The sequence below is a fragment of the Monodelphis domestica genome, chromosome 5 (assembly GCF_027887165.1).
Source record: "Monodelphis domestica isolate mMonDom1 chromosome 5, mMonDom1.pri, whole genome shotgun sequence".
Lineage (NCBI taxonomy): Eukaryota > Metazoa > Chordata > Mammalia > Didelphimorphia > Didelphidae > Monodelphis > Monodelphis domestica.
In genome coordinates, this window is record NC_077231.1 from 50,026,790 (window position 1) to 50,041,662 (window position 14,873).

General features: G+C 41.2%; 1 pseudogene; it reads right to left on the bottom strand.

Annotated features, from left to right (window-relative positions):
* The window catches only part of LOC103106159 (2-oxoisovalerate dehydrogenase subunit beta, mitochondrial-like), a 97,266-nt pseudogene extending 83,187 nt beyond the window's left edge, over positions 1-14,079 (bottom strand).
* Between the last annotated feature and the right edge of the window lie 794 nt (positions 14,080-14,873).

Consider the following 14,873-nt stretch of genomic DNA (forward strand, 5'->3'; position numbering starts at 1 on the left):
TGAAGAAAGTGCCCTTGACCAGATCCCCCAAAACTGCACCATTGAACAACCTGATGTACCTCCTTCAATAGAGGAAGTCCAAAAAGCCATTAAACAAATGAGTGCAGGCAAGGCACCCGGAAAAGATGGGATCCCAACCGAGGTGTACAAGGCCTTAAATGGAAAGGCGCTCCAGGCATTCCACATAGTGCTGACCAGCATATGGGAAGAGGAAGACATGCCCCCAGAACTCAGAGATGCCTCCATTGTAGCCCTATACAAGAACAAAGGCTCATGAGCAGCCTGTGACAACTATAGAGGCATCTCACTACTCTCCTCTGCTAGAAAGATCCTCGCCCGTGTTATACTCAAAAGACTCCTATCATCTGTTTCAGAGCAGAACCTGCCTGAATCACAATGTGGCTTCCGACCAGATCGCAGCACCATCGACATGGTCTTCACGGTGAGGCAAATGCAGGAAAAATGCCTTGAGCAGAACCTGAGTCTATAAATTGTCTTCATAGACCTGACAAAGGCGTTTGACACAGTGAACAGGGACTCATTGTGGGTGATCCTCAGCAAGCTCGGTTGCCCAGCAAAATTCGTCAAACTGATCCAGCTCTTTCATGTCGACATGACAGGGGAAGTCCTATCTGGTGGAGAGACTTCTGATCACTTCAACATCTCCAATGGCGTGAAACAAGGCTGAGTCTTCGCTCCGGTACTATTCAACCTATACTTCACCCAAGTATTACGACATGCTGTGATGGATCTAGACCTGGGCGTCTATATCAAATACCTACTGGATAGCTCACTATTCGACCTTCGCCGCCTGACTGCATAAAGAAAGACAACAGAGAGACGCATCCTGGAAGCTCTCTTTGCAGATGACTGTGCTCTCATGGCCCACCAAGAAAATCATCTCCAAACCATTGTGGACAGGTGCTCTACTGCAACAAAACTGTTTGGCCTGACTATCAGCCTCAGCAAAACAGAGGTGCTGTTCCAACCTGCACCAGGGAGGCCAACAAACCAGCCGTGCATTACAATCAATGGCACGCAGCTTTCTAACGTCAACACTTTCAAGTACCTGGGCAGCACCATCGCCAACGACGGGTCCCTAGACCACGAGATCAATGCCAGGATCCAACAGGCCAGCCAGGCACTTGGGTGGCTGCGCTCCAAAGTCCTCCAACACAGCGGTGTAAGCACTGCGACGAAGCTCAAAGTGTACAACGCAGGGGTCCTCAGCTCGCTCCTGTACGGTGTGAGACATGGACACTGTACCAGAAGCACATGAAGCAGCTGGAGCAATTCCACCAACACTCCCTCCGGTCAGTCATGAGGATCTGATGGCAGGACCGAATCACCCACCAGGAAGTCCTCGACAGAGCCAACTCCACCAGCATCGAAGTCCTGGTCCTCAAACCCAGCTACGATGGTCTGGACACGTCATCCGCATGGACCCACAGTGAATACCAAGACAGGCATTCTATGGTGAACTGTCAGCTGGACTCAGGAAACAAGGCCGACCAAAGAAAAGATTCAAGGATCAGCTAAAGTCCAACTTGAAGTGGGCTGGCATTACACCAAAGCAACTAGAACTCGCTGCCTCTGTCAGAAGCAGCTGGCGAACCCACATTCACCAGGCCGCCACCACCTTTGAAGATGAGCGACGTCGACGTCTTGCCGCTGCGCGTGAACGCCGACACCAGGCCACAGCCGCACCTCCCGTAACAACTGGCGTCCCAGGCCCCATGTGCCACAGACTGTGCGCCTCAGCCTTTGGACTCCAAAGCCACATGAGGGCACACCGTAGATGATAATGCACAAAGACAATAGTCATTCTCGGTCACCGAGAGACTACCACTACTACTAATATATATATATATATATATATATATATATATATATATATATATATATATATATATATATATATATATATATATATGTACTTATATATAATCTCAAGGTTTTGATGGAGTACTTGTCTATCTTTATCCTTATTCTAGTATCTCCAAAAAAAGATATAATCAGAATTTAGAATCTCTTAGTCTTTCCTGACTCCTGGTAAGCTCAGGGTGAGACTTTCTCCTTTCCTCATTTCCTTCTTCCCTTCCCCTCACATTCCTGAGACTAGGGGTAGGAAGAGGCGAAGACAAGGGATTTTTTTTAGTCACCTAATACTAGTGTTTTTAGTACAGGCTCAATACAATAAGAAAAAAGGAGTTTACAGGCTTTTCATTTTAAGATTCCTTGCCTTTAATGAGATCTACTGACTTGTTAATAAAAATAAGTTATAATCAAGGTTGGCTCAATGTTGCCCTCAAGTGATTTTTTATAAATCATCAATGTAAGAGAAAGGAGGGTTCAAGTGTTTCAAATTGAAGAATTATATGTTTGTACCATAGTATGGTTCTTTTCCAACCAGCTACAATGCTGGACATCTTCATCATGCCTTCTTTCCCCAATAAACTCATCTTTGGGAAATCACATTATCTTGCAAGATTAAATCTGCCCAATTCCCATTTTCTCACCACCCTCTGCCTTTCTGAGTGAATTCTGAAGGAATAAATTCCTGGGCTCCAGGATCTCCATTTAAGTAAGGGGCATGCAACAATTTTCTCTTCATTTTTTAGGAGCTACATTGCTTTTGAACTTGTTGGGATTTTCCAATCACTCCCCAGTCTGGGTATTTCCCCTCACCCCCTTTTCAGCTTCTGTTATATGTTTTCTTCAACCATTAGAGTGTAAGCTTCCTGAGGGCAGAGCATGCCTTTTTTTAAATGTATATACCAGGTCAGAACAGTCCCTGTCACATAGTAGGTACTTAATAAATGTTTTTGGATCAACTGACTTACATGTAATATGTGATAATAATTTAATGCACCTTCCTGTTATCAAACACATACATTTTATATGACCAGGCAATAAGAATTTAAATACACATATATACCTTTCTCCATCCTTCTTTATCTATCTAGCTAAAATATATATACATACAAATATAGAGAAACAGACAAAAACAGATGGAAATAGAGATGAAGACCGAATTAGAGAGGAAATATACATACTCTATTCACTGACTCTATAACACACACATAATACACATGTATATTTGTATATACTCTTTTATACAATATACATCTATGTATACATATGTATATATACATGTATATGTGTACAAATACCCATTCACTTATTCATATGTATATAAATATTGATATATTGATAAATACTGTTTGTCAACATGATAAAGTTATAAGGAGGTAAACAAGGATTTTTAGGGTCTTTGAACCTGTTTCCCTAAGGAGAGTGGGCACTTGCCTCTGCTTTTTGAATCTAAACTATCTCTTGTCCTAGGCCTCATGCTGTTGTTCATCCTTCATACTTGAAGAGGACCAATGTCGTGAAAACAGTGGATGATGGGGGATGTCCTGGCTTGTATGTAAATTGTATTTAAGTGAGGCAGAGTGGCATAAAGTAATCAGCTTTCCTCTATCTTCCAGAGTCATCAAAGTCTAGTGAGGATCCAAAATCATCATCTGGCAATGGCCTGGGATGGGGTGGATGACCTTGTCATCTTCAGTGCCAGAGTAAGCTCTACACAGGGCATAGCTTGTCCTTTAATCGCTCTCCTCTGCCCATTTAGTTAAAAGAAGTCTTCACATATTTGGAGTAATCATCCCCTTAAACCACTGATGGGTTTAGCCCATTTATTGAGATGGTTTTATGGAGATGTGGCCCATGCACTTGCTGTAGCTTTTTGGAGTGAGAAGTGAGAGCTTAAGCCTATTAAAAGAGTGATGCTCTTTGGAATTGGCTCTTTTCCCCTCAGTAGTAACAACTCCAATAATAAGTTTGAGGCAAATAAAGTACAGTTTTTGATGTGTATGTGTGTGTGTGTGTGTGTGTGTGTGTGTGTGTGTGTGTGTGTGTTGATGATGATGCCTATATATCATCAGAGTCTTATAGAGGCTGCCTTTCCTATCCCCATTCTAAGAAATGGTAGCCATGGAGAGACAGTGGTAGATCCTCTTGGCTCTACAAAAAAAAAATGGCAGCAGCTAAGTGAAGTTACAAGAGTTCCTAGAGTGTGAATTTCTAGAGTATATGGACAAGGAATGGCATTTTTCAATTCCATATACTTAAAACCACATACACATAACTACATGGCCAAATCATAATTGGAAGGATAGAACCTTATGTACAAGTCCTTAATATTCTTGAAAACAAGACTCAAGCATAGGAATCTGAGGCATAGTTTAGTACTCTTTAGTAAACTAAATGTGTTTTCCTTTTAAAGACAATTTGAAACTCTAGTGTTGTATTATATGGCCGGTGGACTTGTATAGTGTAATATTTGAAATTAATTATGCCAAATGTAATATGTTAAATGTAATTTTTGGAAATTATGCCAAATGTAATATTTAGAAATTGATTTGAAAATATAATATTGGTTAAAAGAAATTGTTGTGATCACTTAAGTTAGAAGAATGATAGTAGCTTTTAACCATTAATTTAATATAAATATAATATAAGAAAGAAATAAGGAAGGAAGTAGAAAATTTGTTTGTTAGCCTACCACTCAAAAGTCTAGTCCACAAAATTTCACCCCAACAAGGTTCCAATCTCCCTGTGGAAGTCTGGTAGTCTCTTCAAAGCAAGTCTTACTGGCCCACAAATGTGTCTTCTGCCTGAGCCACCAATGCCAAATCGCAGAAAGACCTCCAAAGAAGAATCCAATCTCCTCTATGGTCTCATTTTTTATAGTCCTCTTTTTTTCATGTCACTTCCTTTCCCTGTGCACTAGTCTATCACGTCTCAGTAACCCATCAGTCTCTCTGCCCTGGACCTGTGACCCTTAGTTCCAGGTCATGATCCTAGGGCTCTTAACCTATGACCTTTGTTTGGAGCATTCCAGCCACACTAATGGGCTGGCTTGGACAAGCAGAAAGTTTATGACCTTGAGAGGAAGGTTCCCTTTTATACAATAGATACCCATAAATATAGGTAGGATTCACTGGAAAGGGAAAGAGACAACACTGACATTTCATGGGGTACTGTGTATATTCTTATCTTGTTCTGTACTTTCTGAGTGGTAAAATGAAAGCTATCCTGTATGTGAAATATAGTTCCTAGAGGACTTGAATAGAGTACTTGAATAGGAGATCCTTTTGCCAACATCAGTGAAGACCTAAATATGAACCAAGAAGTATGTAAGGAACCTTGGTCCACATATTGTAGAAAGCCACATATTAACATTATCTATGTTCAATCATATCTTTTACTCATTTAAAATATATATTCCCCCATTATATTTATTTATGGTCCTTAGGATTATTGCTGGCAATGTGACACAGACTGTGTGTTTAATGCTTCTGCCCTACACCAATAGCTTCCTAACTGTATGACAAAAATAATAACCACTACCCACCACCACCTTCTTGACATATAGAACTTTTTATAGTCATAAGAATTTATTTGGTACTTTAGGGTTTACAAAGATCTTTATAATATCTCATTACATTTTCATGACTATCTTAGGAGGTAGGTGGTATTGTTATTCATCAGATGACAAAATTCAGGAAGACAGAGATTAAATAGTTTGTCCAGAATTCCACAATTATTAAGTGTGTGAATCTCGATTTGATTCAGGTTTTCCTGATTTCCAGTCCAGTCATTTATCCATTGTACCATTTATTTGTCTATTGTATCTTGTATTATGTGGTCTTAGAAACTTGGCTGAAAACTGAGCATTATACTTTGTATGATGCACGGTACCTTCAGAAGAGAACAGTGGAATTTTTCATATTAGTTTTCTGATTGCTTCTGCACTCCCATATAAACCTCTTTCCCTCATAACTCTCTTGGTTCATCATGACACTTTAAAAAATCTTTCTGATGATTAATAAAAATGAAGTCATTTGAAAAAATGGTAGGAAATGGATCATTTTTGTATTTGGAGGAAGTATACTTAAATGATGCCCACTCGACATGAATACTAAGGAAACATTTTGAGTCAACATCATGATTTAGCGGACTTAAAAGGCTAATGAGTTCTTTGATGGTATTAAATGAGGTACATTACCCAGAGACATCAATAAACTGGAACATGACCAGAAGATGGACAAAACAAACTGGGAAAGAACTTTATATATCAATTAACAAACACTTATTAAACACTTACTGTTTTCCAGATACTATACTAAATGCTGAGGATGGGGTAAAAAAAAAACAGATCCTGCCCATCAAGGAGATTTCCTTCTAAGAGGGTAGAAATTGTGTGCATAAATGTGTAATTATGAAATGCATGGAGTAGACTTTAAGCTAACTTCAGAGAAGAAAGCAGCAAGAAGGTCAGGGGATATGGGTGGGAATTGGAAAAAATCATTAGAAGAAGAAGGCAAGGATTCTAAACTAGTGTGAGGAGGGACAACATTCCAGGCATAGAGAACATCTCAAGGGAAATCAGAGAGACTAAAACAAAATGAATCTCTTGCTGTGCATGTTCCCTGAAGGAAGGTGAACCACCTGACCCAAAGTGATTTTCCCTTGGGGTAGGAGACTTCCATTCCCTACTTTATCTGCATGATTTTTAGCTTCAGGTGAAAATAGGAGCAAGATCTCCCTCTGATCTCTGTGGAGCAACTTCTATCAGAGCCAGACCATGACAACTTCCACCTCCAGCTGCCAGAATTATCCCTCAACTCTGATATAGAGAAACTCCTTACAAAGAGGAATGACATTCTCTTTGACTATAGACCTTCCATTTTTTACTGTGCCTATTCCCTGGGGGAATAGGAATGTATTAAGTCATTAAGTGTTAAGTTGTAATCGAGGGGGGGGGGTCGGGTTGGCCTTTCAGTATAGAGAAGGGGAAAGGGAGGAGACACCCCTTCTCAAAGCGGGGTTCAGGGGAGACAGCTGATGTTTAGGGCTGTCTCAGAGAGAGGAGAGGGGGTTTGAAGATTTCCCCTTTCTGCCTTCCCTCCTTAGCTAAAGCTGCTCTCCTGCATTTGCTCTTCTCCCTCTTGTCCCCCCTCCACTACTCGAGATCAAAGGGTCTCCCCTTGATCTGTTCACACTCCGCTTGGGGAACAGATAACTTTCAATATCAACTCAATGAGGTAATACAAAAGGAATAATGGGCAGGGAAGAATGGGAAAAGGAAAATGGAGAAAGGAATCCCTGTCTCTAAATCCTTTTCCCTCCCTCCTTGAGTTTGGGGGGAACTCAGGCCTTGGCAGCCTGAGCCCCCTGAGAAAAAGTCAGTTTGGCTCACACCTGTTCAACAGGAGCTGAGGTAAAGTCTGCTCAGGTTTCTCTTCAGAAAGTCCCTTCAATTGAGAAGCGTTGGGGGAAAGACTTCTAGTCACCAGCAGGAAAAAGTGGGTAACCCTCAGGAGAAAGTCTTTTTCCCACCTTCTGTCTTCCAAGACTGAGAGCCACCAACCCCTCTACCAGCCAGAATCTTCTCCTCTTGTCAGGCTCCTCCCCTCATCAAGGTGATCAATTTCACACACTCTTCAGTCTGGCACTTTTTCTTTAGTGCCAGTCTCTGTCACAGGAAGAGGTAAGTGAGTGGGAAAGAGGACATCCATCTCCTGCTTTTCAGGTTTAACTTCCATTTCATGCTGCCCCAATGCATGATATCCATGTTTGAGGATTACAAAATCCCCTTATCTGACCATAATCTAGGAGCTTTCCATCTTTCCCTCTCTCTTTCCTTGATAAACCTTCCTTTTAATCCACACTGTAATCTCTTGATCCCTCAATTCCCTTTCAGGACTTTACCCCTGAAATGTGCACTGTCTCCTTTCCCTTCCTATCTTGATCCCTTGGTGTTGTTGACTGGGAAAAAACACAGAACTATTAAATAGTCAAAATCCCCTGGAAGTGCCACCATGCTAGATGAGCTCCAGGGAATAAAAGAATTTGGAGAACCTATATACCATTTGGGAAATCCAGAGACAGGGAAAAATGAATGACCTCACTATAGCTACAAAAAAAATGGGAGTGCTCAAACTACATTGACAGGATATAATTAAACTTGGGAAAGGAATCATGGCTAGAGGCTAGGGTGTAAGAGAAGAGGCTACTTACAATGGATACTAAAGGATGGTTATTGCCCAGGTGTGGATTTTCTTGGGAAAGGGTCTGATACAATAGAGGAGAAGACCTAAAACAAAGAGCATCCTTAGCATTTGCTTAGTCTCACCTAACTAGGGAATCTCAGGTTGGCAGTTTCTGAGGATCTCCCACTCCGTCTGAAACTGCCAACCTGAGATTCCCTTCAGGGTAGATTCCCATGGGAAAAAGGGAACAGGTACAACTTTGGGGTCTCCAACCTATAAGCTAGTCCTGAAACTTGGGGTTCACCAGATCCCAGTCGGCCACAAGTTTGGGATTCCTAGGTTCCATGTTGACAGTGTTCACTTCTACACAGTCCTCTTTTCTTGAGTTCATAGTCTTCTCATCATGACACTGTTATAGGGTTCAGATGTGTACTCCTGGGGTTCAGGAAGGATACCTTTTGCAAGAATGCAAGACTCCAAAACTTAGCTTAAAAACAAAAAGAGAAATTTATTAATTTAGAAAGTAATGTTGAGAATGGCCAGGAGGATAGCAAGGTGGGACAGCAAGATGGGGAGCAGTTCCTGGGAGGACAACATGAATGGAAAGACTGTTCCTCCCTGAGGACAGCATGAATGGAAAAGCTGTCCCCCAAACAACATCAGTTCTGGGGCTTTTATACTCTTTACAATAGATGTTATGTCATGGTGTTTATGTGACTTAGAGTGATAAGCCCTCAGGCATTTGGTGGGGTGGGGTGGTCATCTGACTGGGGTCTGCCTGGAGGCATAAAGATTCATCTCTTTGTCCATCTTAAATCTAGAGGACTATCAAAGAGGATAAACATCTCAGAACCCTAGGGGGGTCATTGAGTGTTTCTAGGATGCAAAGGCAAGGGAGTTTCCCTGATAATAGTTTGCCTGGGTTTCTGGGGATACAGTGCCCATGTCAACACTAAGTCTCAGCTTTTGATCATTCTCACCATTTACTGCCTTTGCCTTCTACACATGCTTCTGAATGAAGGTGCAGAAAATCAGACAACCATTCTGACTGAATCCACTACAAATTTGTCATACAATCTCAACTTGGCTTTCACCTCTACCAGGCAATTCTACTATTCTCTATTTCAACTCACTATCCCACTCTCTACAACAGCTCTTCCCAAACTTTTTGTCACTCCTCAGACCTCCCATATGTCCTTTTAGCTGAAAATATGACTTATAGATTATGGGAAAAAATTGACACCATTCATCAACACTTCCCTCTTCTACATCTCATATCACTCCTGTGCCTTCTGTCACTATATTTTCCTTTATTACTCTCTCACATGAGGAAGTGGCCTTATTCCTTATGAAGACTAACCCCTCTACCTGAATAAACAATTCATTCCACCCATCTTTTCCAACTATCCCCCCATCCTCACTCTATTACTTATTTCAATCTTTCCCTGTCTGTGGGATCATTCCCTTTGCCTTACAAATATGCCCCTGTCTTTCCATCCTTAAAACATCCTCACTTGATGCTTCCATGATTACTAATTATATCCTTATATCCTTTCTGTTTTTGGTGGGTAAATGAAATAAGAAAGTCATCTATAATACCTCTTTCCCATTCTCTTCCTAACCCCCTACAATCAGACCTCTAACCTTTCTGATCAAGCTTCTGCTCTAGTTCCAACAAAATTCCTCTCTCCAAATTTATTAATAATCACTTAATTTCCAAATCCACATGGCTTATTCTAAGATCTCATTCACTTTGACATGAGACAGTTAGATAGTAAAATGGACCTGGAATCAGGAATGCCTGAGTTTAAATCCAGATTCAGACATTTACTAGCACCTAAGTTCAAATCTAGCCTCAAATATTACTCACTAAGCAATCTTAAACAAGTCATTTAGACTTCCAGTCAAGATTGCAGCTTAGAGGCAGGGAAAGTTCAGACCTCTGAAAATCCTTCCTTACTGATCACAAACTGAGTGCTCCCAGGACACCAAAATTCAAACTGAACAACAGAACAGACCCGGGGAACCCTCCTCCTGGACCGGGATCAAAAGGTACTGCCCCCCAAAAGCCAGAACCCTAGATCACTCAGATCTAAGGGGTAGGCAGAAGGAAGGTCCCAGGACCCATCCCCCCCCAAACTAGAGTGCTGAGCCTGCGGCAGCAGCGGGAACCTCAGGGCCGGCAAAAGGGCCTCAGGGCTGGCTATTCTGAAGGACTCACCTTGAAAGCAACCTGAGCCAGTCTCTGGGGTGCCCAACACAGATGCTAGGGAAACATAGAGAGAAGGGGGAAGCTTGTAGCCCCCTGGATGGGTCCTTCCATCTGAGTCTCAAGGGAGGTTCCAGCTTTAGGGCACCAGCTAAACCCAATCCCATCAGGAGCCCTCAGAGCTTCTGAAAAGACAGAAACCTCAAGGCCAGCAAAGGGATTGCTCCAAAGGGTGCTTTTGGGACAAAAACCCAGTATTTGATAAAAACTGCTGGGAAAATTGGAAGACAGTGTGGGAGAGATTCGGTTTGGATCATCATCTCACACCGTACACCAAGATAAACTCAGAATGGGTGAATGATTTAAATATAAAGAAGGAAACTATAAGTAAATTGGGTCAACACAGAATTGTATACATGTCAGACCTTTGGGAAGGGAAAGATTTTAAAACCAAGCAAGACTTAGAAAGAATCACAAAATGCAAAATATATAATTTTGACTACATCAAATTAAAAAGTTTTTGTACAAACAAAACCAATGTAACTAAAATCAGAAGGGTAGCAACAAATTGGGAAACAATCTTCATAGAAACCTCTGACAAAGGTTTGCTAAACCAGTTGTACAAAAAATCAAGCCATTCTCCAATTGAAAAATGGGCAATGGACATGAATAGGCAATTTTCAGTTAAAGAAATCAAAACTATTAACAAGCACATGAAGAAGTGTTCTACATCTCTTATAATCAGAGAGATGCAAATCAAAACAACTCTGAGGTATCACCTCACACCTAGCAGATTGGCTAACATGACAGCAAAGGAAAGTAATGAATGCTGGAGGGGATGTGGCAAAGTAGGGACATTAATGCATTGCTGGTGGAGTTGTGAATTGATCCAACCATTCTGGAGGGCAATTTGGAACTATGCCCAAAGGGCGATAAAAGACTGTCTGCCCTTTGATCCAGCCATAGCACTGCTGGGTTTGTACCCCAAAGAGATAATAAGGAAAAAGACTTGTACAAGAGTATTCATAGCTGCACTCTTTGTGGTGGCAAAAAATTGGAAAATGAGGGGATGCCCTTCAATTGGAGAATGGCTGAACAAATTGTGGTATATGTTGGTGATGGAATTGTAAACCTTAAAATTTCTTAGACTTATGAATGTTGGAAATTTCACCATTGGGAAATTTCATACTTGAAAAAAATTTCCTACTGATAGTAAGAACTCTATTGGAATGTGAAAACCCTTGGCATGGGAGGGTCCTTCTCCTCCCTACCTAAGACTACTTTAGGACAGAAACCTTTTGCTAAACAATGGAAAGGGCTTTGACCTATGCTTAAGTGTAGAACAGGAAGTTCTTTGAGTCATGATTGATTTTAGAATTGATACAATAGAGATACTTGGAATGACAGAACCAGGTCTTGAAACTACAATCTCCACCTTACTCAGAGTAAAAGGATTTAGGAAGGGCTGCAGCAAGGATCAAGATTTAATTATTTGAGAATATGACCTTCAACAGACATGTGCAAAGGGGCAGACCTCTGGGCAGTCCTGGGTTAAACTAGAGCCACCATTGGCACAGGGAAGACATGGACAGTGATTGGTAGATGTGAGAACTGAAGGGAGGGAACTTAGATGGTTTCCTTAAAGATAGCGGGGTCTGAGGACTGGGGGAGTTCGAGAGGTTTTGCTCTGAGAGGTTGTGCTCTGAGAAGTTTTGCTCTGAAGGAGTCTGAGAGGAGGGAGGTCCTGGAGGGAGAGCTCTTGGAGAGGTCTGAGAGGAGGGCTTGCTCTGAAGGAGGCTGGAGGTGGAGGCCCCTGAGACTGTTTCTCCATTTTGGTCACGTGAGTGATAGGGACTGATCTCTTTTCTTTGCCTCAGCTATCTAAGAGCTTGGGCCTTTTGGCCCAGCCTAAACAGAGTGGGTATTTAAGCCCTATTCCCTTCTCTCCCCTTTCTCGCTCGCTCTCTCTCTCTCTCTCTCTCTCTAATACCTTTCTTCCTCCTGTTTGTAATTAAAAACTCCATAAAAGGTTGACTGCTGACTTGAGTTTTCATTTAGGAATTACATAGCTGAATTCCTTGGCGACCTTAAATTAATATATATCAGTCTTTTAAAGTGATTTCCTTGTCACAGAATACTATTGTAGTCAAAGGAATAATAAAGTGGAGGAATTCCATGGAGATTGGAATATCCTCCAGGAAGTGATGCAGAGCGAGAGGAGCAGAACCAGGAGAACATTGTACACAGAGACTGACACATTGTGGTACAAGAGAATGTAATGGACTTCTCCAGTAATGGCTTTACAATGTCCCTGAATAATCTGCAGGGATCTACAAGAAAAAAAAAAAACTATCCTCAAGCAGAGGACAAACTGTGAAAGTAAAAACACCGAGGAAAAGCAACTGCTTGACTACTGAGGTTGAGGGGACATGATCGAGGAGAGATGCTAAATGAGGGCCCTAATGCAAATACCAACAACAAGGAAATGGGTTCAGAGCAAGGACACATGTGATACCCAGATGAATCGCGCGTCGGCTAGGGAAGGGGTGGCAGTGGGGGGGGGGAGGAGGAAAAGAAAATGATCTAATGATCTATTTCCAATGAATAATGTATGAAAATGACCTAATAAAATAATGTTTTAAAAACTAAAAAAAAAAATCATGTGCAATGTGTAACACACCTATGGACAAAAGACCATCAGTCATTGTTTTTCAGACCAACCCCAATTCATTTTTAAGACTAGTGACCACTAAGCTGTGATTATATATGCCAGCCTAGCTATTGTAATCCTTCCCTCCCCTTCATCCTAACAGCATAGAGAGACAGAGAAGTAGAGTAGGACAAATACTGTATTTGGAGTCAGAGGAAATGAATACAAATTTTCACCTGTGTAACCTTGGGCAGGTTGTTTATTGTCTATGGATCTCAGATTTCTCAACTCTCAATTGAAGGCATTTTACTAGACTATTTCTCAAGTTCCTTCTAATTCTAAAACTATGGTTCTATGAACACCTTGTCATTGTGGGTGGACAAGTACGGATCTGTATTTAATTCAAATAGGAGATTCTCTAGTGGATCTCCAAATTCATTGCTTTGTCCCCCAAGGCAGAGACTAGGCCTTTGAAACTTCACCATCTCAGTTCTCCACCTCCTTTTCCAGGGACTGCCTTTAGTTCTGTCTCAGAGTCTCTAACCTATTCAACAGGATATAGTTAATATGGTCAGGCTGTGGGTCTCCTTATGGATGGTAAGGGGTAAGTCTAAACTATTTAATATCTTCTTAGTAACTGTGGAGGCTTCCTGGTTTCTCACTGGATGTGCCTGTAAATAACACCTGAAATGATCACTAAGTTACCACTATGATATTCTTTCTATTCTTTCTAGAGAGAAAAACTCAGTTCAGTGAGTTCCAAAGATTTGTTGGTACTTATATTCTCCAAATATTCAGCATAAGTCAGCACAGTGAGCATAAATTTCCCACCTCTTAGTGACATCTGCTATCAGCTTTGGTCAGTAAAATCTGTTTCCTGCTAGCTTCAGGGTCCATATGGACTCAACCCATATGGACAAAGTCGTCATGTAGGGCTGGCTTTCATGGCCATAGGGTGACATGCTCTGGAAACCACTTCCTAGTTCCATGAGTAGGACAGTCATAATCCAATATAGTACTCCATTGCATAATGCCAGCTTCCAACTCTTTCCCAGCACCTTCTGTCAGAAGGCACCTTCTGGCAATTGGAACTTGAGTCCTTCAGCATCACTTCCTTGCTTTTTCACTTTGATCACTTCTCTTATTCCTTCATCATCCATCTTCCCCCTTTGCTAGTCATCCACAGATAAGTGAAGCAACAGAGTTAATTCAGTGAAACAAAATGCACATGTAGAGCCTCCCTCAGTCTTTGCCTTACTTCTCCCCTCACATACCAGAGCATCTGTTCCCATTGGTCCCTTACAAGTGAAGGATCTATCCTTGACAATTAATTTTCATGACTTTTTTTTCTCTTGTAGCTCTCTCTCCTACTATTGAACCTTAAGGGATTTTTTTGAAGGTCACTTTAATTTGTAGTATGCTTGGGATTGTTAAGGATGGTTGCCTTTGAGCTGTTCTCTGGAGATTTCTGTTGATGCTGCCTAGAAGATGTGGGATTTTTTTAAATGCCTCAGTCATTAAATTTTGTTTAATGTAAAAAAAAGTCATTTAACTTGTTTTCCTCAGTTTCCTCAAATATATAATACTTTTAACAATACCACCTATATCCCAGGATTATTTTAAGGATCAAATGAGATAATATTTATAGAGCATTTAGTACAGGACCTGGCAATGCTTATTGCCTATCCTAACTCTTTGACACTGTTGCTTAATCTCTCCACCTTGCTATTCTTTTCTCTTGACTTTTGGGACCCCATTCTTTCCTGGTTCTCCTCCTGCCTATCATATCAGTCTTTCTCAGGCTCCTTTACTGGATCCTAATCTAGATTATTCCCTCTGAATATAAATATTCCACAGGGTTCTATCCTGGATCTTCCTCTCTTCTCTATTTCAGTTGATGATTTCTCATTCTTATGGATCAAATTACCATCTCTATACTGATGATTCAAAAATT